Source organism: Palaemon carinicauda, chromosome 43, assembly GCF_036898095.1.
Source record: "Palaemon carinicauda isolate YSFRI2023 chromosome 43, ASM3689809v2, whole genome shotgun sequence".
Taxonomy (NCBI): Eukaryota; Metazoa; Arthropoda; class Malacostraca; order Decapoda; family Palaemonidae; genus Palaemon; species Palaemon carinicauda.
In genome coordinates, this window is record NC_090767.1 from 24,601,395 (window position 1) to 24,626,575 (window position 25,181).

At 45.3% G+C, this 25,181-nt stretch overlaps 1 long non-coding RNA gene across 1 annotated transcript in view; it reads right to left on the reverse strand.

Annotated features, from left to right (window-relative positions):
* LOC137633935 (uncharacterized) overlaps positions 1-25,181 on the reverse strand; it is a 478,141-nt gene that overhangs the window by 19,439 nt on the left and 433,521 nt on the right. Inside the window, exon 2 of the long non-coding RNA XR_011042360.1 lies at positions 8,479-8,641. This is a non-coding gene — a long non-coding RNA (uncharacterized lncRNA). The remainder of the gene's footprint in view (positions 1-8,478; positions 8,642-25,181) is intronic.

The window sequence follows — 25,181 nt, forward strand, 5'->3', positions numbered from 1 at the left end:
CCTATATAAACAATAAATACTTTAACAAAACAAGAGGAAGAGAAATTAGATAGAATAGTGTTCTAGAGTGTACCCTCAAGCTAGAGAACTCTAACCCAAGACAGTGGAAGACCATGGTACAGAGGCTATGGCACTATCCAAGACTAGAGAACAATGTAGGGATAACAGTGAGAAAGAAAAAGACAGCTATTCCCAGATCATAACAAACATTATTGCTTGCTTGGTTTACATAGGGTTAGTACATGGCCTTGCCTGCAGTTGGGTGATGAAGGAGAAGACATGATCCTAAGAGACGTGTGGACTCTTCCAAGCAAACAGACACTATTTCACAACAAGAAAATCATAACCTCAAGCAAGTTTGCCTTAAAAGAATAAGATTCAACGTAGCTTCTGACATGCAGACAGACGGTCAATGTTCCAATAAAGGTGGAATAAAACATTTGAAGCAACATCTGCTGACTGCTTAAGCATAATGAACCTGGATAGGGCCTATCAATTGTCCTGGTTCAGCTCAAGTTCAGTTTTCTACATGAAATGACAAATTCGAAGATAATTTGTATTTTTCCTAACCATACAAACCGTAGCTATTTAAATAGGGTATTACTTTCGGCGTAGCTGAAATGGCGAGCCATTAGAATTTTAACGAGGGTTTACTACCCCCTCGCTATTTAGCAGGGGGTAGGGGAGGGGTAGCTAGCTACCCCTCACACACCGGTGAACTAGTTCACTTTGCTTAGAGGTAGGACTTCCCGGGGGACAGGGCTGGCAGGCAAGTTTGATTAAATAGCTAAGGTTTGTATGGTTAGAAAAAATGCAAATTATCTACGAATTTATCATTTGTTCCGTAACCAAAATACAAACCATGCTATTTAAATAGGGTGACTTAACCCTTAGGAAGAGTGCTAAGTCCCAGCCGTTACTGGCTTTTTGGCATTTGCCCGGGGACTCAGTATCTGAGTGTGTATAACTCGAGATAAAGAGTCCCTGCACCTCGCAAGTACCTTGCTCTGCAAGGACCACGGCCTACGTAAGCGTGTGTGTGAAGGAATGAAGTGTGACTCGTCCTTGGAAGTTGACCTGGAGTTCATTAGATGGAATTCTAGGTTAAGACGTTCCCAATACCACCTCGTAAGGGTATGGGAGACGCGACAGTATTATCTTAATACTAGGAACACAAGGAAGCATGGTTTACCTGCAGTGGTTTGAGGTCAGCTGTGCAGAGAACCCAGGAAGCTGCTTTCCCCAAGAGAGGGGAGGATGAAGAAAAGAATAAGGGCCAGGCATATCTTTTCATTCATACAGACTAACACCGGGTAACAATGCCTTCAACCTTCTGCTGCTTGTCCATTAAGGAGCCTGAGGTTTAAACCAGCTGTTGTGCATCCACCACAGGGCCGATAGAGAATGTATCGAGCCTCCTGTGGGTCACGTCCTACAGGTAGTGGGCTGTGAAGGTCGTTTGACCCTTCCAAACCCCTGCTTGTAGAACCTGCGTTACTGAGTAGTTTCTCTTGAATGCCAGGGACGTAGCGATGCCTCTGACATCATGAGCTCTAGGGCGACGTGACGGAGGGTCTGGATTCGGGGAATGGTGGATGACCCTGTGAATCCATGCTGAGATAGTGTTCTTAGTGACCCTCCTCTTCGTTCTTCCTGTGCTCATAGACAATGCTTTGCACTCGAGGACGAATTGCAGCTGTTCTCTCAAGATAGAGCCTCAGACTCCTTACTGGGCACAGTAGGAGATGGTCTGGGTCATCTGTTACAGAACGGAGATTCGAAATCCGGAAAGAGTCGAACCGGGGGTCTGGCACTCCTGGATTTCGAGTCTTAGCCACAAACTCAGGGACGAACCTGAACGTTACCTTTACCCATCCACTTGAATGGGCAATGTCATACAGGAGACCGTTAAGTTCGCCGACTCGCTTGGCCGAGGCCAAAGCAAGTAGGAACACCGTCTTCCAAGTCAGGTGGCGATCAGAAGTCTGGCGTAATGGTTCGACGGAGGTCTCTTAAGAGACCTGAGGACTCGAACCACGCTCCCTGGAGGAAGTCTCACTTCCGACTGAGGGCAGGTAAGTTCATAACTTTGTATGAGTGGTTCCAGCGAGGGGGAAATGTCCATTCCTTTTAACCTGAAGGCAAGACTTAAGGCTGAGTGATAGCCTTTCACTGCCGAGACTGAAAGGCGCATCTCTTCCCGCAAATACACGAGAAACTCCGCTATTGCTGGAATAGTGGCGTCGAGTGGAGAGATACCCCTTCCACAACACCAACCACAGAAGACTTTTCACTTTGCCAGGGTAGACTCCTGCGGATGACTTTCGCAGGTGTCGAGACATCCTTTCCGCAACTTGTTGCGAAAAGCCTCTCTCTGTGAGATGTTGGATAGTCTCCAGGCGTGAAGCCGCAGCAATGCTACGGCTTTGTGGGAGATGTTGGAGTGTGGTTGTTTGAGTAGCTCGTGTCGAGGAGGGAGTTCACTCGGGAGTTCCGTCAGGAGCTGCAGAAGGTCCGGGAACCACTCTGCGTGATGCCATAGTGGAGCTAAAGGTCATTGACAGGTCGACCGATATTCTGGTCTTGTTGAGCACCCTTCTCATCAGACAGAACGGGGGAAAGGCGTAAACGCCGATGATGACCCACCGTAGTTGGAAGGCATCGTGCCAGAGTGCCTTGGGGTCCGGGACTGGGGAGCAGTACAGCGGAAGCTTGAAATTCAAGGCTGTCGCGAATGGATCCACCGTCGGGGAGCCCCACAAAGTCAGGACTTTGTTGGCTACTAGAGGATCCAAAGACCACTCGGTACTCACTGTCTGGGATGCCCTGCTCAGATTGTCGGCGAGCACATTCCTTTTGCCCGAAATGAAGCGAGCCGATAGTGGAAACGAGTGGACTTCCGTCCATCTCAGTATCTCTACTGCCAGATGGGATAGCTACTCTGAAAAGGTACCTCCCTGCTTGTTGATGTAAGCCACTACCGTGGTGTTGTCGCTCATCACCACCACGGAGTGACCCGCCAGGTACTGTTGGAACTGTTGAAGTGCCAGGAATACGGCCTTCATTTCTAGCAGATTTATGTTGAGGCACTTTTCTGATTCTGACCAAAGTCCTGAGGTCGTGTGGTTCAGAACATGGGCCCCCCTCCTTTCTTTGAGGCGTCCGAGAACAGCATCAAATCCGGGAGGAGGACGAGAAGAGCCACTCCCTTTCGTAGGTTCTTGTCTGTCACCAACCACTGAAGGTCCGTCCGTTCCGCAGGACCCATAGGGACCAAGACGTCCGGGGAATCGTGTCCCTGATTCCACCGGGACTTGAGTCACCATTGCAGGGATCTCATCCTGAGGCGACCGTTTGGAACTAGACGGGCCAGGGAAGAAAGGTGACAGAGGAGACGTAACCACGATTGGGCTGGGAGTTCTTCTTGTCTGAGGAAAGGATCTCCGACCCTCCTCAGCCTTGCTATCCTGACGTCTGATGGGAAGGCTTTGTGGAGATTGGTGTCCAATATCATGCCTAGATATACCAGTCGCTGAGTTGGTAGCAGAGAAGACTTCTCGAGATTTACCATGATCCCTAGATCTTGGCAGAGTCCCAGAAGCTTGTCTCGGTGTCGAAGAAGGGTTCACTCCGAGTCTGCCAGGATCAGCCAGTCGTCCAGATAACGGAGGAGACGGATGCCGATCCTATGTGCCCACGAAGAAATCAGGGTGAACACTTTGGTAAATACCTAAGGTGCTGTGGAGAGACCGAAACACAGCACCTTGAACTGGTAGATCTTGTTGTCTAGGCTGAATCTTGAGTACTTCCTTGAAGACGGATGGACTGGGATCTGGAAGTACGCGTCCTTCAGGTCCAGTGTACACATGAAGTCTTGTGGTCTCACTGCAAGTCTGACCATGTCTGCCGTCTCCATGCTGAACGGGGTTTGTTTGACAAACCTGTTCAGAGCTGAGAGGTCGATGACTGGTCTCCAGCCTCCAGACGCCTTCCTTACAAGAAAGAGTCGACTGAAGAAGCCTGGGGAACCATCGACGACCTCCTGGAGAGCACCCTTCTTTAACATGGTCTCGACTTCTGCTCGTAAGGCTTGCCCCTTGCCGATCCCATGGCAAAGGAGCTCAACGACACTGGATCCGCTGTCAGGGGAGGTAGAGATGTAGTGAACGGGACGTGATATCCCTGAATGATTCGTCCAGGAATTGGCCCCGAGTTGCTGCCACCTGATTGCGCAACTTTGTAGGCATCCCCCCACTGGTGGACATGCCGGGGGATTGCCAATCCTAGCGTTTGCGGCCTCGGCCACTCCCTCTAGGATTTTTCTCTCCCCTGGAGGACTTTTGCCTTTCTTGTCTTTGACAGGAAAGGGCTTCGACACCGTTGCCTTTGCTGCCACTGCCGGTTTCGTCGTCTTGGACGGGCGAGGTTGTTGATTGATTGATTGATTGATTGAAAGTTTTCTGGCATCCTGACATCTAAGGTCATTGACGCCGATACCATTTACTGTATATGAAAATTAAAAGCAAATTCAATTAAAACCATAAAAATTAAGAAGTGAGGTGCTGGAGGTTTATATGGCTTTGATGAAAGAGCCCTATGTAGGAGAGTCCTGGTTGGACTTCCTCCACCTCTCAGCTGCCTGTTCCACGTCTTTAGGCTCAAACAGATTCTTTCCAAATGGAAGAATGCCTGAGCCTGCTGACCTCGATGGCTGGGACCTTTGTGTGGAACCTCTCTGCCACCGCATCACGTCGTTTCAGAATGGAATTGGCCCACAAGTTCAAGACTTGGTGGGCCAGAAACTCAATGGTGCGGGTGCCCGAAAGGAGGAAGGTCTCCAGGGCCTTCCTGGTGCTCTCCTTAGACAGGTCCTTGGATCGCAACAGGATGCCAAGAGACCCCAGCCAGACATCCAGCCACGAAGTAGCCTACATGGCACACTTCGCAACCTTCTCCTGACTTAGGATCTCTGTCGCCGAGAGACACACTTTCCGGCTAGAGAGCCTCTCTAGAGGGACTCCCTTGGTGAGCTCTTCCACAGAATGGTGCAAGGGGAGAGCTAGGCAAGACTCCTCCATGATCTCAAAGTACCTCCTCTGGTGGATACGAGGAGGAGGGAGGAGCTTGTTGCCAGCAGTGGAACGGCTGGAGGAGGCGAGCTTGGAGAGCTAGTCCTCAACCTTATCCCTGGCACTCTTCACCCCTTGGGACCAGGGCAAAGCCACACTGGCCTTAGCGGGCTTCTGAGTGCCAAAGACTCGGTCCAGGATAGTGTCCTTGCCCTCTCGAGGAGGATTCTCAGGATCCAGGAACCTGTTGAGATGCCTCATCAGGGTCAGAACCTGCCAGAAGGCATGCTCTGACTCCTGGGGCTCCCCTCCTGGAGAACTGGCAGCAAAGTCTCCCGTCCCCAAAGGCTCTTCTTGGGGGGACACGTGAACGTTCTCTACGGGTCTTGTTGGCTCTGGTCGAATCCTTGGGGGTGACTTGAGGATGGTCTTAAGAGACCTTAGGCTCCCTCCTAGGAGGAATACAGGACTCCAATAACGACGTCTGTGGGCTCTTCTCCGCCCCAACCCGGGACGATTCTCCTGCACGAGGTGTGGTTTCTCCCATTGGTGCGATGGGTGAACGTCTCACCTTGGTAGACTCCCCTGAGGATGGAAAATCCTCATCCACAGGAGAGGGAGAGAAAGTCTGGGGGGGGGAAACAGCCTTCTTCATGGACTTCCAGGGAGCCAGCTTGGCCCTGGGAGAAGTTACCACAACTTCTACTCCTCTCTTCCTCTTCAGTGTGGTCAGAGCTGCCATTGATTTGAGGCCCATCTCAGAGAAGGCAGGTTTGAAAGCCTGCATGACGGCTCTAACAAGGGACCCGAACCATGGCTACTTAGAGACTCCCTCCGGAGGGAAGAAGATCGGGCGATCCTTCGGAGTAGAAACTACAACTGGGCCTGCCTGAAAAGAAAGGGAAGAAGAAGGTTGGTTCCTGGACCTATCCAGAGTTCTCCCCTCCTCCTGCAGGAGCGCTGATCTGCACTTGCAGGGGGGGGGACGTGAAGACAACGACCTGGAGGCTCTAGTTACCGTAGCTTCGCGCGGGGGATCGCGCTGGCGCGATGGGATTTTCCCTGGTTCGCGAGCGGGCGAACGTTCGCGTGCGCGGAGATGATGGCGAGGGTGCGCGGGCGAGCGCTGGCGTGCAGGAGAGCGATGGCACACTGCCGAGCAATGGCGCGCGGGTGAGCGACTGCGCACAGGCGAGGGGGCGCGTGGGTGCGCTGGCGATCTATGACGCATGGGCGAGTTGGCGCGCAGGTGATGGAGCGAGCGGGCACGCGATCTGGCAGAAGCAGGGGGAGCGCTGAAGGGTGTGTAAGCGCTTGCTCTCGCAGGACCTCGATGAGCTCTAGAAGGCGTGCGCGTAGGCGCAGGGGAAATACCCCTAGTGCGTGGGCGCGCAGGAGCTGAAACAGGTGCGCGCAAAGGAGACTGCGGCGCAGGCGAGGTCCCAAGGCGTGTAGGAGATCGCTGATGGGAAAGAGAAGAAAGATTCTTTCCTCCTATGCCCAGATCTGGAGGTCGTGGGCGCGCAAGCGAACGTTGGCGCGCAGGCGAACGCTGGCAAACAGGAGATCGTGGGCGCGCGTGGCGCGCATCAGGATGAGGGCGCGCAGTTGTGCGCAGGCGAGGAGGAGATCGCTGGCGTACAGGAGATCGCTGGAGCGCAGGTGACCCCTGGCGCGCAGGTGACCCCTGGCGCGCAGGTGAGCGCTGGCGAGCAGGAGAGCACTGGCGCGTAGTCTCAGCAACAGGAGGTCTCTGAAGTGATGTCTCAGGAACAGCAGGCGAGCGCTTGCGCGCAATTGCGCACGGGCGCGCAGGAGAACGTTGGCGCTCAGGGGAAACCTGGCGCTTAAGGGACTTACTCACAATGTGAGAAAGCCCCTTTTGCCCCGAAGGGACCGATGCCCGTTGGATAACAGGGTGCGTGGGCGCCCACAGCGCGTCAGCTGCCAGGAACGGAGACGGGAGGTCAGCAGGTCTGGCAGGCGAAGGAGATCGTGAATGATCTACAGAGAGGTCCAGGGATGCAGCTGCAACTGTCGGTGCACGGCGAGGAGGATCCTCTGCGGGGGACTGCGAAGGCGAAGAACCGAAGAGGCACCTCCTAACTCCCTTGTGGGGAGAAGGAAGGCCTCTACAGCGAAGAGGAGGGCGAGCTTTCCGTCTGATACGTCCTCTGGGGGCAGCAGGCAGACCATCGTCAGTCCTCCGAAGAGGAGTCTCTGTTAGTGAACTCCCCCAAGGGGGAGAATCACCTGCAGGAGAGACCGTTGGACTTAGCTCCTCCCTCGAAGGATGTTCGGAGGGGGGAACTAAGCCTTCAGCTACATCAATAACCATAGCAGGGGTTTGACCTAACTCGTTGGAAGCCCCTGCCACAACAAAGTCGACGATAGACAGAGGATCAACCTCTGCTACCGTCGGCGACTGTTTGACAGCAGCCCCCAAGCCTCATTATGTCAAACAGGGCTTCCTTGGAGGGCGAACCCTGAAGCCCAAAGGAAGCCCAAAGGAAGCCAAAAGCTGTAACAAATCATTGTTAGACACATTGTTATCAGAAATATCCTCCCCCGGGGGAGGAACAGGAACTGCCTCGCTATGGGAGGCAACTCCCTCTCCCGAACCCCGAGGTTGGTGAACATTAAGTACGGCCTACGCTACCACTCGACGGCCTCTCGGGAGAGACCGATCGAGTGGGAGCTTCGGAGGAGGTTCAGGCTATGGAAGAAGAGTCCTTGGGATTTTCTCTCTTCAAGGAAACCCCTGAAGGAGAAATATCCCGTTTGGACTTCTTCTTCCGGCGCTGGGAAAACCTCTCCCACTGGGAGGTAGACCACTCCCTACACTCACCGCATACTCTATTCCTATCACACCGTTGACCCCTACAAAAAGGACATAAGGTGTGAGGGTCCGTGTCGACCGCCGACATATAAGTACCACAAGGGCGGTCAAGTAAGCCGGGACACTTCCGCATGGTAGAGGCCAACTTCCAAACACACTGTATAAAAGAAATAGCAAAAACAAAGATCAAAGGCTGTCAAAGTAAGCGAGGGTGGGAGCAGACACGTCTGATCGTCACCCGAGCTAAAAGTAAAGCGAGCTAATCACAGGTGTATGAGGGGGGGCAAGCCACCCCTCCCTACCCCCTCACTAACTAGCGAGGGGGTAGTAAACCCTCGTTTAAATTCTAATGGCTCGTCATTTCAGCTACACCGAAAGTAATACCCATATTAAATAGCGTGGTTTGTATTTCAGTTATGGAACAAACTATTGATGTTTTATAGAGCTTCAACAACATACCTGTTTGAAAAGAATACAGTATACAAATAGAAACAGGACTGCTATATCAAATTGCAAACTGTACCTGCTAATAAAATGAGCAAGATTAAGAAAAAAATTAATAATACTTACAATCAAATCATCACACCAACTGTTATCTTGGGAGAGGTACCCACAGCAGGTGTCAATGTGGAAGCCAAACTCTGAAATGCATTGCTGGCACTCCTCGCTTTGGACGACACAGCTGTCGTTCCATTCTGCCTATTTTCCTTCTTCAATTTTGTATAGATGGAGCCTGCAGAAAGGATGGCTATTACCCAATAGAAATAGGATTCAAGAATGCCACATTAGGTAAAAATAGATGAAAAATCTGTTTCACCAAACATGTGAAGTAGTTCTAAATGTAATAACTTTTTCATCTTCACTCAAGAACTCACCAATTTTCATCGCCTACAATTTAATTTGACTCTTACTTTACATAAACTCTCAGATTTTAACATTTTTTAATAGTCAACAATAACAAAGTGTTCTCAATCTTAGGAATTATGTACTGAACTGCAACCACAACTTGTTTCATAGCCCTTTATATGCTTATCAAGGCTACGCAACCTCTGTCATGTTTCAGAATGGATTTTAAATGACTCGCTATTGCAAACGCATGATAAGTAATCGTTTGTTGCAGTAAAGTTTTCACTTGCAACGCCATGCAAAGATACCTCGTCAAAGGTCATCAATCGATGTTTAGAAAACATCTTTGATGTTTGTAAATTACTTTATCTTTGTTCAGTGGATCTAACTTTACTGACTGACAGAAGATGTAGTCTAGATGTTTTATAAAAGTTAATAATACTTCTTGTTGAATGTGGGCCATAAGCCCCTCAGTTTGAGGCATAGCCTCCTCAGTTTTCTCGTAAAACTCAAAAATAAACTACGGGAGAAAGGAAACGACCTTCTCCGTTTTCTCTTTATTTCTCTCTGCCCTCTACTACAGATTCAAACAAAGCTTGGGGGAGCACGCAGGTCCCATGGTTCCTTTTTGTAGAAAACTTCACATAAAAAAAATAGATAACATTGCGATACAGACAAGACAAATCCATTTAACCAGCAAATTATAAATTTTTCACTTTTATTCTCTTTAAAGCTTCCCCAAAGGTAAAAAAAATACAAATATGTGACGAAAACGGGAGAGGGGAAGTCCCGGCTCCCATCCACTCGGGAAATTAATACAGTTTTCACAATATAATCACAATTCACATGGATTACTCTTTATAATTGTAATGACCCAATCATAATAACATATCAACCTTTCAAATAAACATATTTTTCAATAAATCAACTATTTCGATAATGTCAACAAACCTGGGTGCGTTCTCATTGGACAAACACTACACTTACCAGCGTAAACGAACGTTGGGTGCGTTTTCATAGGACAAACACTACACTTACCAGCGTAAACGAACGTTGGGTGCGTTTTCATAGGACAAACAAACCAACATTTAACATCCTCCCCACCATAGGAGTGTCTCAACACTCCTATCATCATCAGAGCCTTCCAAGGCTATCTTATTACCTTAATCTACAAGTCAAGTTTAATAGGAACCTTAATAGGTCTTCCCTTTCGGGACTTACCAACATTAGACACTAAGGGTGATTCTACAGGCTCCTGTCAAAGATTCTCAAGTCTCTCCTCCTGGGAATTACTACCCATTTCACCCTTCAAATCTGTTATTTCTAGATTATACAAATTTTGCACAGGTCTGGATATAAATCCACGTTTGGTTTTAACCTCAACACTTCTAACAACCCCATCTTTTCCAGGATACAACTTAGTAATAACTCCAAGAGGCCACCTTAACCTTGGCACCCGTTCATCCTTTACTAGTACAACAGAACCCTCTTTAAGGTTACAATTTGGCTTGAACCCCTTCACCATACAAGGCAGGTTTCTAAGATACTCAGTCTGCCATATTCTCCAAAATTTGTCTAACTGACCCAGACGCACAGCTTCTCTTACACACAAATCCTTTGAGGATACACCACAGTCTGGATCATCTACTAACTCTAACTGAAAACCTGCAGAACGGCCAATTAGGAAATGGGAAGGGGTAAGAGGATTTGCGATATCGGGTTCCTCACCTACAAATGTCAAGGGTCTAGAATTAATACAAGCTTCCACCTCATGAAGTGTAGTCTCTAATTCACTCTTGGACAAAGAATTAGTGCCCAATGTTTTCCTCAGTGCAACTTTCACAGATCTAATGAGGCGTTCCCACCAGCCTCCCCACCAAGGAGCATTAGGTACAATAAACTTCCATTGGGGCGTCAACGAGCCATAATGTTCTCTTAACAGGTTGGAGACACTCACAAAGGTTCTAGCATTGTCAGAGTAGAACACTGTTGGAACACCCCGTCTAGCTACAAACCGTCTAATGGCCAAATTACAATCAACAACCGAAAGAGACTCGGTGAGCTCTAAATTAACAGCTCGAATGACAGCACAGGTAAAAAGAAGTATATACAATTTCTTGGATGGAAAATCAATACAAAATAAAGGACCAGCAAAATCCAGACCTGTAACCGTGAATGGAGGAGCCGACTTAACTCTCAACTCGGGAAGTGGCCCCACAGGCTGGGAACAAGCAGAGGCATCACAACGCCGACAAGCCACACATTCTCGACAAACCTTCTTTGCAATCTGACGAAGGCGAATGATCCAGTAACTGTTTCGTAACGTGGATACAAGTGTAGCAACACCAGCATGCTTGAGCAACCTATGCTGGAAACGAACTAACAGTAAAGCAATGTGGGTACCAGGAATTATTATAGGGTGCTTACTCTCAAAACTCAAGTCTGCATTCTCTAAGCGCCCTTTTATTCTCAGTAGCCCATCCTCATCTAGGTAAGGATCAAGTTTAATCAAGGAAGAACCCCTTGGGAGGGGGAGAGATCTACTCAGAGCATTTACTTCCTTTGCAAAGGCCTCTCGTTGCACAAAGTACAGCAGTTGTACCTTAGCCTTCGTCAATTCTCCATAGGTTAAAGGTCCACTTAATTTGCGGGACGAAGGTCTGCAATTCCCAACAAATCTCAGTACCCAACCTACTACATTAAGGGCCTTTGTAAAGGAACTCCATCGGGTGAATTCAAATAAGGGCGGCTCATTTTCAACTGCAACACAAACTGTGTCAGTATCACATATCTCTTCTGAAGGAATGTCCGCCCCCCTGCCTTCCTGATGAGGGAGCGGGGAGGAACAGAGCCAAGGAGGACCCTTCAGCCAAATATCAGACTGCAAAAGCTGCTCGGCAAAAACACCTCGAGATACAAGATCCGCTGGGTTGTCCTTGCCTGGACAATGCTGCCAACATGAAGGAGGTGTCAAATTTTGAATCTCAACAACCCTGTTAGCCACAAAGGTTTTCCATCTATTGGGGTCCCCCTTTATCCAAGCTAGGGCTACTGTGGAATCCGTCCAACATTGAACAGAAACCTCTTTACCCAGCTGCAAGGCGGACGTCACAAACACAACGAGTCTAGCACATAACAGGGCTCCGAGTAATTCAAGCCTAAGAAGGGAAACCCTTTTTATAGGGGCTACCTTGCCTCTTGCAACAACCAGCGATACCTTGAATTTATCCCCCTCAGGCACTCTCACGTAAACACAGGCACCATAACCCTTTTCTGAAGCATCACTAAATGCATGGAATTGAACATTAGGAATTTCCTTAAAGGGTGACTCAGAAAACAAGTACCGATCTACTCTAAATGACTCAAGCACAGAAAATCCTACAACCCATAATTTAACTCTGCCTTGCATAGCCTCGGGTAATAGCTCATCCCAATCTAAACCTAATCTCCAGATTTCTTGAAACAGTATTTTTGCATGCATAACAAACGGACATATGAGCCCCAAGGGATCAAAACACCGAGCTATGAGGCTTAACACATTTCTTTTGGTACAAACAATATCTCCAAAGGGGTCCAGGTTCTCAACCTTAAAGGTAAAACAGTCAGGGGAGGATACCCAGTGGAGGCCTAGAACCTTGACACTCTCTTCACTAGAACCTTCAGTTATAGTTAAAGTCTTACAATTAGAAGTACACTTTGACAATGACATACCAGCCTCCTGCAGGATACCATAGGCTTCTTCAAATCTTAAACTTGCTTCTGCGGGACTATCAGCCCCAGATAGCCAATCATCTACATATAGATTCTCATACAGTTCAGAAACCACCTCTGTGAGAGGGTATTTCTTTAAATGAAATTTTAAGGTGGCATTTAATAAAAATGGACTACTCTTATTACCAAAGGGCATTCTTATAAATCTGAAATGTTTAACATTGTTCCCCTCTTTCAACAAAAACCTATGAACATCACGGTCCTCCCTTCTTACCTTTATTTGAAGAAAAGCCTTTGTAATATCAGCTGTTAAGGCCACCCTCCACCTTCTAAATCTTAACAACACCTCAACTAAATCAGGGTTGAGTGAAGGACCACTTTCTAAACAATCATTCAGAGATACTCCATTACTGCCACGTGCAGATCCATCAAAAACAGGCCTCACCTTGGTGGTTAGGCTCCCTTCCCGTACCACAGGCCGATGAGGCAAATAAAATATAGGATACCCACCTTCCCGTTGATGGGAAGGAATTTCTTCAATAATACCCTCCTTTTCATACTCATTAAACACCTTAAAATACTTTTCCTGCAGACAGGGGTTTTTACCTAACCTATTATAGAGACCTTCCAATCTTCTCAAAGCATGATGTTCATTATTGATCAAATCTAATTTCATATTCTCAGATTTCCATGGTAGGGCCACTTCATAGCGACCATCTTTAAAACTTACCAAATTCTCAAATTGAACCAAGACTGGGTCAGGGTTCATCGCCTCAGAATGCAGTTCGTTGGGTTTTATGCCAACAGACTCTAGATCCCAAAATTGACTCAAACTACACTCTTGTACATTCTCAATTGCTAACAATTGTACACTTACACCAATATTACCTTCAGACCTATTAAAGGATCCGGACAAAATCCAACCAAAAATTGTCTCCTGGGCCACAAGCCCTTCATGGTACATAACCTGGTTGGGGATCATCATCTTCCAATATAAATCAAGGCCTATCAACATATCAATATGTAAATTTCGATGGGATCCATACTCATCGATCAACTTAAGGTGAGAAAAAGGTTCTAAACACTTAGGGTCCACTTTGGACCTAGATAACGGAGGACAAATTACATCAATCTCAGCAACCTTAAAACTATATTTGTGATCATTTGCCCCTACACTCATTATTTCATAAATACTACACAAATCTGCCTTAGAGGCTTTCCCTCCACCAAAGGCAGAAAATGATAAATACTCAGAAGTCAGCCACTTAGGCTTGACCCGTTTGACCAGTTCCCTTGAAATGTAAGACCGATCAGACCCTGTATCAAACATTACAGTAGCAAATGTGATACCCTGATGGCCTACTACCCTGACTTGGGCCGTCTGCAATACACAACACCTTGAATTAACCTTGTTTTTCACCTCACAAGGTGCTACCCCCACATGGGTCACAGAATTTGACCCCTCTTGCACTCCCTCTACTACAGGGTTATTTTCACTAGCTGTTACGGAGGGTTTCGTTTCAGATCTCCGACATACAAGGGAGTTGTGATTCCCAGTCTTGCACTTTGAACACTTAGCCCAACAGGCCTTGGCATAATGGCTTTTAGATAAACACTTAAAACACAAACGCCGATTACGCACGGCTTCTTCTCTTTCTGCAAGGGGGAGCTTAGTTATACCTAAACACCTTTCACTGGGATGCAGCTTTCCACAGAATGCGCAAGACGTCTTCGAACCACTTTCTTCTGATGAAGTTTGAAGGGCAGAGGCTGAACTGGGAGTGTGCTTTTTAGTCCGTCGTTCTACACTGGGTTCCTCGGATTTTCCAAGGCTTAGTCTCTTGATAGCCTCTGCCCTCTCTCTGCCTTCCACTTCTCGTTGCAAGAACTTCAGCAATCCGTCGAGATCTCCTCTTTTCCGTCCACTACGCGACCAGTCCAACCTTATGTCATGAGGTAACAGAGCAAGGATCATAGGCACCAAGATCCGCCCGTACTGTTCACCTCCAACTCCAAGGGCCTCCAAACTGCGCACATGGCCTACTAACTCATCCTGTAATTTCCGCAAAGAGGACGTGTGAATTTCAGTCCTTGCGCTCCTAGATGAGCTAAGTTGCATTAGGGCTTGAAGGTGAGCTGATATAATGTTTTCTGGATCGCCATACCTTTCTTCTAACAACTCACAGGCTATCTTGTAATTAGCTGTTGTTTGGGTGAGGCCCTGTAGTACACCCCTAGCCTCACCCTCTAAAACAGATTGAAGATACATAAATTTGGAAACAAGAGGCATAGGCTGATCGTCCACAAGTGCCAAAAATTGGTCCCAAAATGGCCGCCACTCTGTTATTTTCCCGCCAAATTTCACTAGCTGGAGTTTAGGCAATTGCACACTAAAACCCTCATTACCGACTTCACTGCCTGAATTAATATCTTCACTGGACCTATTAGCAACCAAGTTTCTGTCCTTGCCCAGCCTCTCTAAGGTAGCTGCTGCTTCAGTACGGATTTTTCTTACCTCTTGTAGAAAATGGTGGTCTTCAAGTATTCTTCTCTGGAGCTCGTCAACATCCTCTATAGAATTCTGGTCTCGCTGAATTATTTCTTCCCAGTCGGCCTTCTTATTATCGTAGTCTTTTACGAGACTTGTAATTTCATGCCAGGTCGGATTACCGGCCATGGCTCTGGTCAAATCTTCTGAGGCACAACGCAGCCATATTGTTGCCTTCTCTCTCTGTAGCACTGCTCTCCTAAGTTGATTTATGTTGTTGGGGAATCCAGTAAATTCAGCCTCGCTCTCATCTGATTCCCGGGTCTGGGCACCATGTTGAATGTGGGCCATAAGCCCCTCAGTTTGAGGCATAGCCTCCTCAGTTTTCTCGTAAAACTCAAAAATAAACTACGGGAGAAAGGAAACGACCTTCTCCGTTTTCTCTTTATTTCTCTCTGCCCTCTACTACAGATTCAAACAAAGCTTGGGGGAGCACGCAGGTCCCATGGTTCCTTTTTGTAGAAAACTTCACATAAAAAAAATAGATAACATTGCGATACAGACAAGACAAATCCATTTAACCAGCAAATTATAAATTTTTCACTTTTATTCTCTTTAAAGCTTCCCCAAAGGTAAAAAAAATACAAATATGTGACGAAAACGGGAGAGGGGAAGTCCCGGCTCCCATCCACTCGGGAAATTAATACAGTTTTCACAATATAATCACAATTCACATGGATTACTCTTTATAATTGTAATGACCCAATCATAATAACATATCAACCTTTCAAATAAACATATTTTTCAATAAATCAACTATTTCGATAATGTCAACAAACCTGGGTGCGTTCTCATTGGACAAACACTACACTTACCAGCGTAAACGAACGTTGGGTGCGTTTTCATAGGACAAACACTACACTTACCAGCGTAAACGAACGTTGGGTGCGTTTTCATAGGACAAACAAACCAACATTTAACACTTCTTCTTCCTGGCAGAGCCTCTTGCAAGATGACCCTGTACTATACAAAGGGAGACGCTTAGGGTGAATTATATAGCAAGATCCTTTGCAGGACATAAATGAAATCTATAGAGAGATGGAAACACCAGAAGGAGGAAGAAAATATTAAGAATTGCTAAGGCAAGAGATGCTGCATCCAAAGACCTGCCACATTATAAGGCAAATAAAAGATAGCAATGGCATAGTTCTAGCAGAACAGAGTGAAATTAAAAGAAGTTGGGAAACTTATTTTGAAGGACTATTGAATGAGGAGAACCCAAGAACAGTATTTGAAGATGGACTCCCAAACGAGACAGTTACCATAGGAGTGACTAGAAGAGAAGTAGAACAAGCAGTAAAGAAGATGAAAAATAGTAAGGCTACAGGACCGGATATTATACCAGTAGAGGTATTTAAGTGTCTTGGAGAGGAAGGCATAGATATCTTGTGGGACCTGACACAGAAGATCTTCAATCAGGAAAAGATGCCAGAGGAATGGAGAAGAAGCCTAATCATTCCCATCTATAAGGGGAAGGGAGACATTCAGGAATGTGGCAACTACAGAGGCATAAAGCTGATAAGCCATACAATGAAAATATGAGAGAAGATCATTGAGAAGAGATTCGGAGATGAAACAACAATTGGTGAGGAACAATTTGGATTCATACCAGGAGGAGGGACTGTAGAAGCAATATTTGCTTTGAGACAGATGATAGAAAAACATCGGGAGAAACAAAAGGGATTACATATGGTCTTTCTGGGCTCCACCTGTGCCGCTCCATGGAATGCTCCTTTTGTATCATTTCTAAGGTATATAACTGCTATGAATTTACCAGAGAAAAAAAGTTGCATAGGAATGCCAGGTTGAACCCAGCTCGCTCACCTATTTAAGATGTAAAGGGATGTTAATTTTGCCCTAAATCTGATTATTGGAATTGACAGATGAATATTTACAAATAAATTCTTTCTTTCTTTTATAACTAAAAAAAAAATTATATTTATCTATCAATTCCAATAATCAGATTTAGGGCACAATTAACATCCCTTTACATCAAGCTTCAGCAACAGGATAACAAGATAAACAAATTTTGAAAAAGAATAGAATAATTATTCACATACTGGTCACTCACATTTACTAAGCCATCTCAAACCAACCACCCATAAGAAATATATAAATCTGTGAGACTACTGAACTACAATACTTTCCCCTGAAACACTACTGTCCTTTCAATATCCAGTTCACCACTAAACTGAAAGTCACTTAAAATTATCATACTCTAAACGGTAAGGCCGCATACGATGCCGTGCAGGACTCTGCAGGCCCACAATAATAATGTCTCAAAAATTTTGTCAACAACACGAGCAATCGCCAATGGCCTTATAATACATTGGTTGTGGTGTTATTCAGTCAAACACATGATGGTACTTACAGTTCACAGGCAGTGTAAAATGAATACAGAGCAGACACACACACCATTACACACTGGTAACAGGCCATCAACCACATTCATAATTGTTATGAGCAGTACTAGACAGATACTCTGTTCCTATATACTGTACATACAGTGGTCTCGAGTAAACTTCCCTTACAATTGGGAACTTCTGTCAACATAAATGTCTGCCGTATCTGTTCTTTTTTTTCTTTTCTTGATGAAGGAACCTATTCTTGTACAGTACAGTAATTCTATTGACTCAAACTCTGGTTACACATTCAAACCCTACAGAGAGTAGGGCGTGCTGCAAAAACAAATGTTGTTAAGACAGTTGGTAGGACCAAACAAAAATATATACATACCCCTTAAACATATACATTATGCTTGCAAAACATTTAAACCTATTTAAGAAAAATTGAAATCTTTACATTGAATAAAATGTTATATTTGGAAATGCTTTGTATTTTTTCCAACTACTACTATTTTTTTCACATCGCTATAATACTGGGGCGTGATAAATCTCAACCAGATGTCTAGCACCATTTAGATATCTCCTCTTCAATATCCCCGTTACAGCGAGGTGCCGTTCAACACCCACCACTGAACGCTACTACCACCAACTCAACCCATGCCAATGACGTCACTCCTTTCATAGCATCATAGCTGTTCGCTGTTGTGTTTTTTGTCGCTGTGTTTTCGGTGTTTTTCCTCCGCTTTTGTGCAAGATGTCGGATTCTCATGTCTCCCCATCTAAGTACCAGATCTATGAGTTTTGAGCTTTTGGAGGTAGCATTGCCATTATTTTTACTTTTATTAAAGTTTTTGTTTTTTCTTCATTCGTTGGCCCGCTTCGCGGCAGCCATGCTGGCTTGCTACCTCCTTCGCTCGTTCTTAACGTCTTACAATTAGTCTTCTATACTGATTGTTTTTCGTTTCGAACCTTTTACGTGCACTGGAGTTTCTCACCGATTAACACCTTGTTATTATGATGATATACTACGTATCATAGATTTTGAACTTTAGGTTGGCTTGCTTGCTTGCCTTCGAGCGCGTTCCTAGATGGTTTTTTGTTACCGGGTTATGGTGTTTTTTATCTAGTGTTTATTGCCTATACCACCTAGTTATGTTTATCGCTTTAGTTTGAGTGGGAATCTCGCTGGGCAGTTTTTATTTTAGTTTTGTTATCCTACCGATCGGCATCTACCCGATGTAGAAGTTATGTTGGCCCCCCTGTCCAGCTCGGTACCTATCCGCGCTGGAGGGCTCGGCTTGTTATTCTCTCCCTGCCATTCCCCTGCATCCCTCTCTTACTATTTTATTTTTAAGCTTACGCATGACTAGAACCTAGGTCGATGTCATATTTTGTTACATTATTTCACATTATTTTACATTTTATTATCCGTTTATGATCATTCCGTTTTGTTATTTCGTGGTTCCTTCGGTCAGGTTGGTACTCCTGGCCTCCCCCGGTCCCACTTGTTCGCCTCGAGCCCCACCATTGGCTAGTTCTCGCAAGCTCCTCCCCTTATCGGTGTATGGCAACCCATACCCTCATCCCACTCCCGGGATACCTCACGTCTCTCAGAGACTTTGGAGTCAGCTGTTTTGCCTTACGGGTCGAGTCCTCTCGTTCCCCAGCCTCCCCCCCCCTCCATCCCTCTCCCGGGATACCTTCTGACTCCTTCCCCTAATCGGAGCCGAGAACACTGTCAAGGTTTTAGTCTAGTACGCTCATTTTCATGCCTTGTCGTAACCATTTTTCCTCCGCCGCTCTGATTGGCCATCGATCGGCTGGGGAGATCTCGGTTGAGTATTGGGTTATTCAGCGTGATTCCCTCGGTTACGTTCCGTACCCTACGGGGTCTCGTCGTTTGTAGTCCTTTTATTGAGCTTATCGGGGAATCACGCTAGAGATTTATTTTATTGAGCTTCATTACATTTATTGTCTACTATGGTATACTATCTGTTCGTTAAGGTCCTTGGGGCTGGCGGGGAGTCATTGGCTCCCCTCCTCCCTCCCTTTTCGACTCGCCTACCCCGGTAGGCCGGTTGTGACCCCCGGGTTCACCTCAGTTGTCTCCCCGGAGCCAAAGGTATAAATGTTGTTATTATTATAATAATTTATTCTATACTTCCCCGGTATCGACGGGATAGTATATCTCCCCACTTTATTGACAATACTCTTATTGAATGATCATAACTACATACGGATTTATGTTATTTTTTCATTATGCTTATGCTAAGTTTTTCCCACCGATTATTATACCGGTTCGGAATGTTATTCTTAGTCTTTATCCCGGTTTTATACTGGTTTAATTTTAGTACCCGGAGCACCCGGATTCCCTTTGGGATACTAACCTACTATGGGATACTTATGTATCGTTATTATTACAGGTGGTCCGCTATCAGATGACAGCCTGCGCGGCCGTGCTCCAGCCAGCGTGCGGCCAAGAGGTTTGCAGGTCGCATGCTCACTGCGCTGTCCAGGTGAACGACCTAATCGTCTGGCATCCTGACAACTGCGTAGTCTACTACGGGCTGGTCTCCACGCTCACCTCGGACTCGGTAGGTGTTCCTGTCGTTACTATCTAGATTTACTTCGGATTTAATATCTGGATTTTCCTGTTATCTCCATTGTAATCTCTGATAGAATTAACCTTTTATCACGGCCTACATGTTTTTTACACTTCCTTTGTCAAAGTCACTTTGCCATTAGTAACGGTCTATTTTCTTTCAGAGCTCTCAGTCTTCTAAGACCTCGGCCCTGGCGACCCTTAAGGTCTGGGTCGGCGGGTTCGCCCGCAACGTCAAGGCCAAGAAACCATACGTCTTGTCCGAGGAGATGTGTACCTTGATTTACCCCAATGCCAAGACCTCGGCTGCGGTCCCCAAGGACGTGGCGGACCCCATCATAACCAAGATTAATAAAGCTTTGCTCCTATCTGAGGACCAGGAAGTGATGGGTGAAGCAATCGTGGAGGACGTCGCAGCCATCAACCTCGACATCGAGCCTATGGCTCTCGACGAGCCGGAGCTAGGTAGGGAGGTAGGTGAGGCAGGTGGGTCCCGGGCTAAGATTCCTCTCCTTAGTCCGTCTTTTTCTACATCTTCAGCTATTTCTTCTTTTCAGGGGGTTCTCGGAGAAACACGTGGCTGATATCAGGCCACGTCCGGTTACCCCTAAGGTTAAGTCTCAACGTAGACTTTTACTGAAGGCCAGCAAGTCTTCCAAATCCCTGAAGTCAGTCAAGGCTTCCTCTTCTAGAGTCCCCAAAGACTCAGCTGTCGCCTCTTCTTCCTCTCATGAATCGAGAACGAAGACAGCCCCCAAAACTACCCCGGTGGCTTCCTTTGATCCGGATGCCTTTTCCAGCAAATTACTGGATCAGATCGGTTCTATGACGACGTCCCTCACTGAGAGAATGCAGAACCAAGAGAGTCTCGTGGAGAGCCTCATGCGTTCGGGGTTGCCGCAACAACAGCAGTACGCCATCCCGGACGCCTCTAAGCTCCCGGAGTTCACCAAGAACAACCCGTGGAGAATGACTTTGCACTCCCCCTTTCAAAGATGGCATGCTGACCATCGAGGGATGTGGCACCCGGCCTATCGAGGACTTTGAATTCTACCCGCCGGGTCTCCAATTCCCCTTCCCCGGTTTTGCTCGTCTGACCGAGGAAGCTCTTGTTAGACTGGATAAAGTTCCCAAGGAAATGGTGATCTATCCCAAGGATTGATTGATTGATTTAAAGTTTTCAGGCATCCTGACATCTAAGGTCATTGACGCCGGTAACATTTAATTTATGTAAACAAAAATAAAAAATAAAATAAAATAAAAGAGTATTCAATTAAAATCATAAAAGTTGAATGTCATAAAAGTTAAATAGTTTTCAGAAGACCTGCTTCTGAAATAAATCTAAAAATGCCACTTGCATAGTAGGACACTACATTTCCAAGAATCTTGGCAAGGATGAACCTGCCACCCTCACCTCGAGCCTCAAACAAATATCTATTCCTTAAGTTGTTATAATTGGGGCATTCGGTCAACAAATGCCTCACTGTTAGAGGTACTAATCAGGTGTCACAATACGGTTGGTGTTGGCCCTTCAGCAGAAACTCGTGTGTCAACCGAGTGTGACCAATACGGAGATGACAAAGAGACGTCTCCCATTTTCGGGGCATCATATTATACCTCCATGGAGATATGACATTTGTTACCTCTCGCATTTTATTCCCATCTAGGCTATCCCATTGCTGTTGCCATTTATTGCAAACCAATTTCTTGATGTCAGGTAAGAAATCATTACAGGCAATGGGATACCTTCTTGGCAGCAACTCGGATACAGCATTCTTAGCCAGTGAATCTGCCTTCTCATTCCCAGACACACCTACATGTGCTGGAACCCAACAAAAGTGAACTGTTATACCTCTCCGTCCAATAATAAAAAGCCATTCTAAAATCTTTAAAACTAGAGGGTTATTAGAATTTAAAACTTCTATAGCTTGAAGGACACTCCTTGCATCACTAAAAATTGTAAAATTACCCTCCTTCTCCAACGCTATTTTCTCAATAGCGGTTAATATGCCATACAGTTCAGCAGTAAATATGGAAGCGGTCAGAGGAAGTGCACCTCTACAATTAAAACCATTACTATGTACTCCAAATCCAACGCCAGCATCAGATTTGGAGCCATTGTGGCGGGATGTCAACAAAACAACCCCCCCACACCCTTGATCACTCCTACTTTCTCAATATCCCACAATACAAACTTTCCCCTGACTCTACTTCAAACTGGACTGTTGCTCGAAGGGAAAAACAAACAAAACATAACCTTAAAACTATATTTACTGCAACAAAAAAAAAAAAATCACACATCATTAAACAAACTTAACACAAAAACAAACAGAAATAGCACTTTTATATTTATATATTATAGCTGTGTGAGTGGGTACACAGACTCACCAATAATCGAAAAAAAATAATATCCTTTACATAAACCCAACACCGTCAGTCCACATACAGTACCGAAAAACACTTACCCACACACAGTACCGAAAGACACTTACCCACACACAGTACTGAAAAACACTTAAACACTAAAATAAATCACTCAATACCAAACCCAATCATATACCACAACCCAGCAAAAATATTCAAAGATTCAAATTAAACATAAGAGAAACCTCTTAATATTTCATATACGTGTGTGGCCACCGTCGTCCACAAACTCCCCACACTGGCAACTCAAGTCCTTATCGCCAATTGCCACAAATCCCAGGCGAACAATCACTGCAGTCAATTTGACTGTCCAATAACATTAAAGGTGGTCATCATCATCATCATCATGTCATCCTCATCAACAAGAACAAATCTATTTTCAGCCAGGTCGTCAACAAATAAAATTCTTTCAATATCTCCTAGTCTAAATATAAACATCCGCAGTCTTCTCCTAAGTTCATATTATACGGTCCAGGTCGTCATCAATCTATCAAAAATTTAAGTTTCTCCAAAGGAGGAATCGCGGCCTGCCAAAATAAAAAAAGAAAAACACTTATGAACACTCCTAACTAACTTAACTATCGCACTATAATCAAAGATAAACAATAAACTTTCTATCATTCACGAACGCGCCTAACAAAAATGAATAAAAACAGTACTTACTCAGAACATAAAAACACTAAACAGCCGGCTTCCGAAGAACAAAAAAAATGCAGAACCGACTCCTTCTATCGTTCGAGATCCAATGCGTTCGCCCAAGACATTCATCACCACCCTATCCTAGCTAAAAAAATGTAAACAAAAAAACCTCAAATATACCAACAATCTTTCCAACTTCAAACAATCATTCGCTAATTACCCTTTTTCTTCAGCGCGCACCGCGGACACACAAAACACGCACACACAAACGCACATACACACATACTCTCTCGCGCACGCGCGATCTAATAAAACTAAGCACATGAAATTCTCTCTCTCTCTCTCTCCCTCTCTCTGACAAAACTAAAGCAAATAAACACTTCTTTCTTTCTCTCTCTCTCTCTCTCTCTCACAAAACTAAGCAAATAAACACTTTCTCTTGCGGTTTGACAAAACTTAAGTAAATAAACACTCTCTCTCTCTCTCTCTCTCTCTCTCTCTCTCTCTCTCTCTCTCTCTCTCTCTCTCTCTCTCTCTCTCTCTCTCTCTCTCGATTTAGCAAACAAAAAATAAATTAAAATAAAATTAATCCTCCACATTCCTCCCCCCTTACTTTGCCAAATCCTCACACAACACTTACCTATTTTCTCATTACCCAGTCGCAATCAGGAACAGGGCCTCGGCTTCGAGTAACTGGGCCTTCATATACCTGCACTCTCTCATTCACTTCTTCCATGTCGTTTTCATTCAACGTACTATTACTATTCCCGTCTATGTTCTGTTCGTCTAAGATATCATTCACTATTTCATCTACCTCAGTTTCATCTGGCCCGAAAATCCCACTAATTTCTGTCAACAATTCATCCATTACATCTAAACCATTTTCTACTTTCACAAAAGAATCATTCATACTGCTTATCATTCTCCTATCTTCCATTCTCGTGTCCGTCATACGTTCTCTTGCCTCATCTAACGAAAAACCACACACACTATAAGTATCATTCATACTCATCCAAGTTTCATCTGTATTAATACATTTATCTTCCATACTCACCTGTACATTTACACCCTTGTCCTGCTTATTCTGATTCCCACCTACAACTACAAAATTTTCCCTCCTTTTATCCCCAGTAAAATTCTCAGACTTCTTTTTCCTTCCATACTCTACTAACACTAATTGCTTATCTTCTAAACCTAATGCCTCACACATACTCGGTTCATACTTGTTCGTTTTCAGCCATTTATTCATACCATTCTCCTGAATATATCTTGGTACCTCCTTCCATTTTCGCAACTGATTGTGGTGTGCCCTAACCTTTTCCACACTACCATCCACACTTACTTTACCTAAAACATAACTCAACCCACTAGAACCAACATCTAACACCTCATATGGACCTCCAAACTTATCACGTACCTTATTGACATTCATTCTTCCCTTTTCAATTACTTCTTTTAACACTTTCTCTCCCACTTTGTAGCTTTCAAACCTCTCATTTGCTTTCTTCCAAACATCTCTATCATTCTCGGACACACTCAATCTCGGTCTTACTATCTTTTCAAAATTCAACACAAACTTACACGGAGACATACCAGTACTCTTGTGCACAGTCGCATTATACACCCACAACGCACGCCCAACATATAAATCCCAATCATTATCACATGTACTCATCATCTGCAAAATTTCTGTCAAGGTTCTTACAGTCCTTTCAGCCAACCCATTCGCACTTGGCATATACGGAGTCGAATACACATGTTCAATGCCCCATTCTCTCAACATCTGCTCAAACTCCCATCCAACAAACTCCGGACCATTGTCACTTAACATTTTCGCAGGCTTACACACACTCATCGGCAACATCACTTGACTTACCATTCTCGCTACAGTCTCACTTCTTTTATTCTTGATGGGTACGGCATACGCAAACTTGCTCATATGATCGACCATGACAATCATTCCCACATGTCTTCTCGCAGTCACAGGCAACGAAACACAATCAATCACAAACATCTCAAATGGCTCTTTCATACGTAACCTCAGAACAGGCGGACTTGCATGCATGCTCTGATACTTTCCCTTCTGACAATCCTCACAAGTAGTCGCTACATCCCTACAAATTTGACTCAACCCAGGCGTAAACAACCTCTCTCGCAT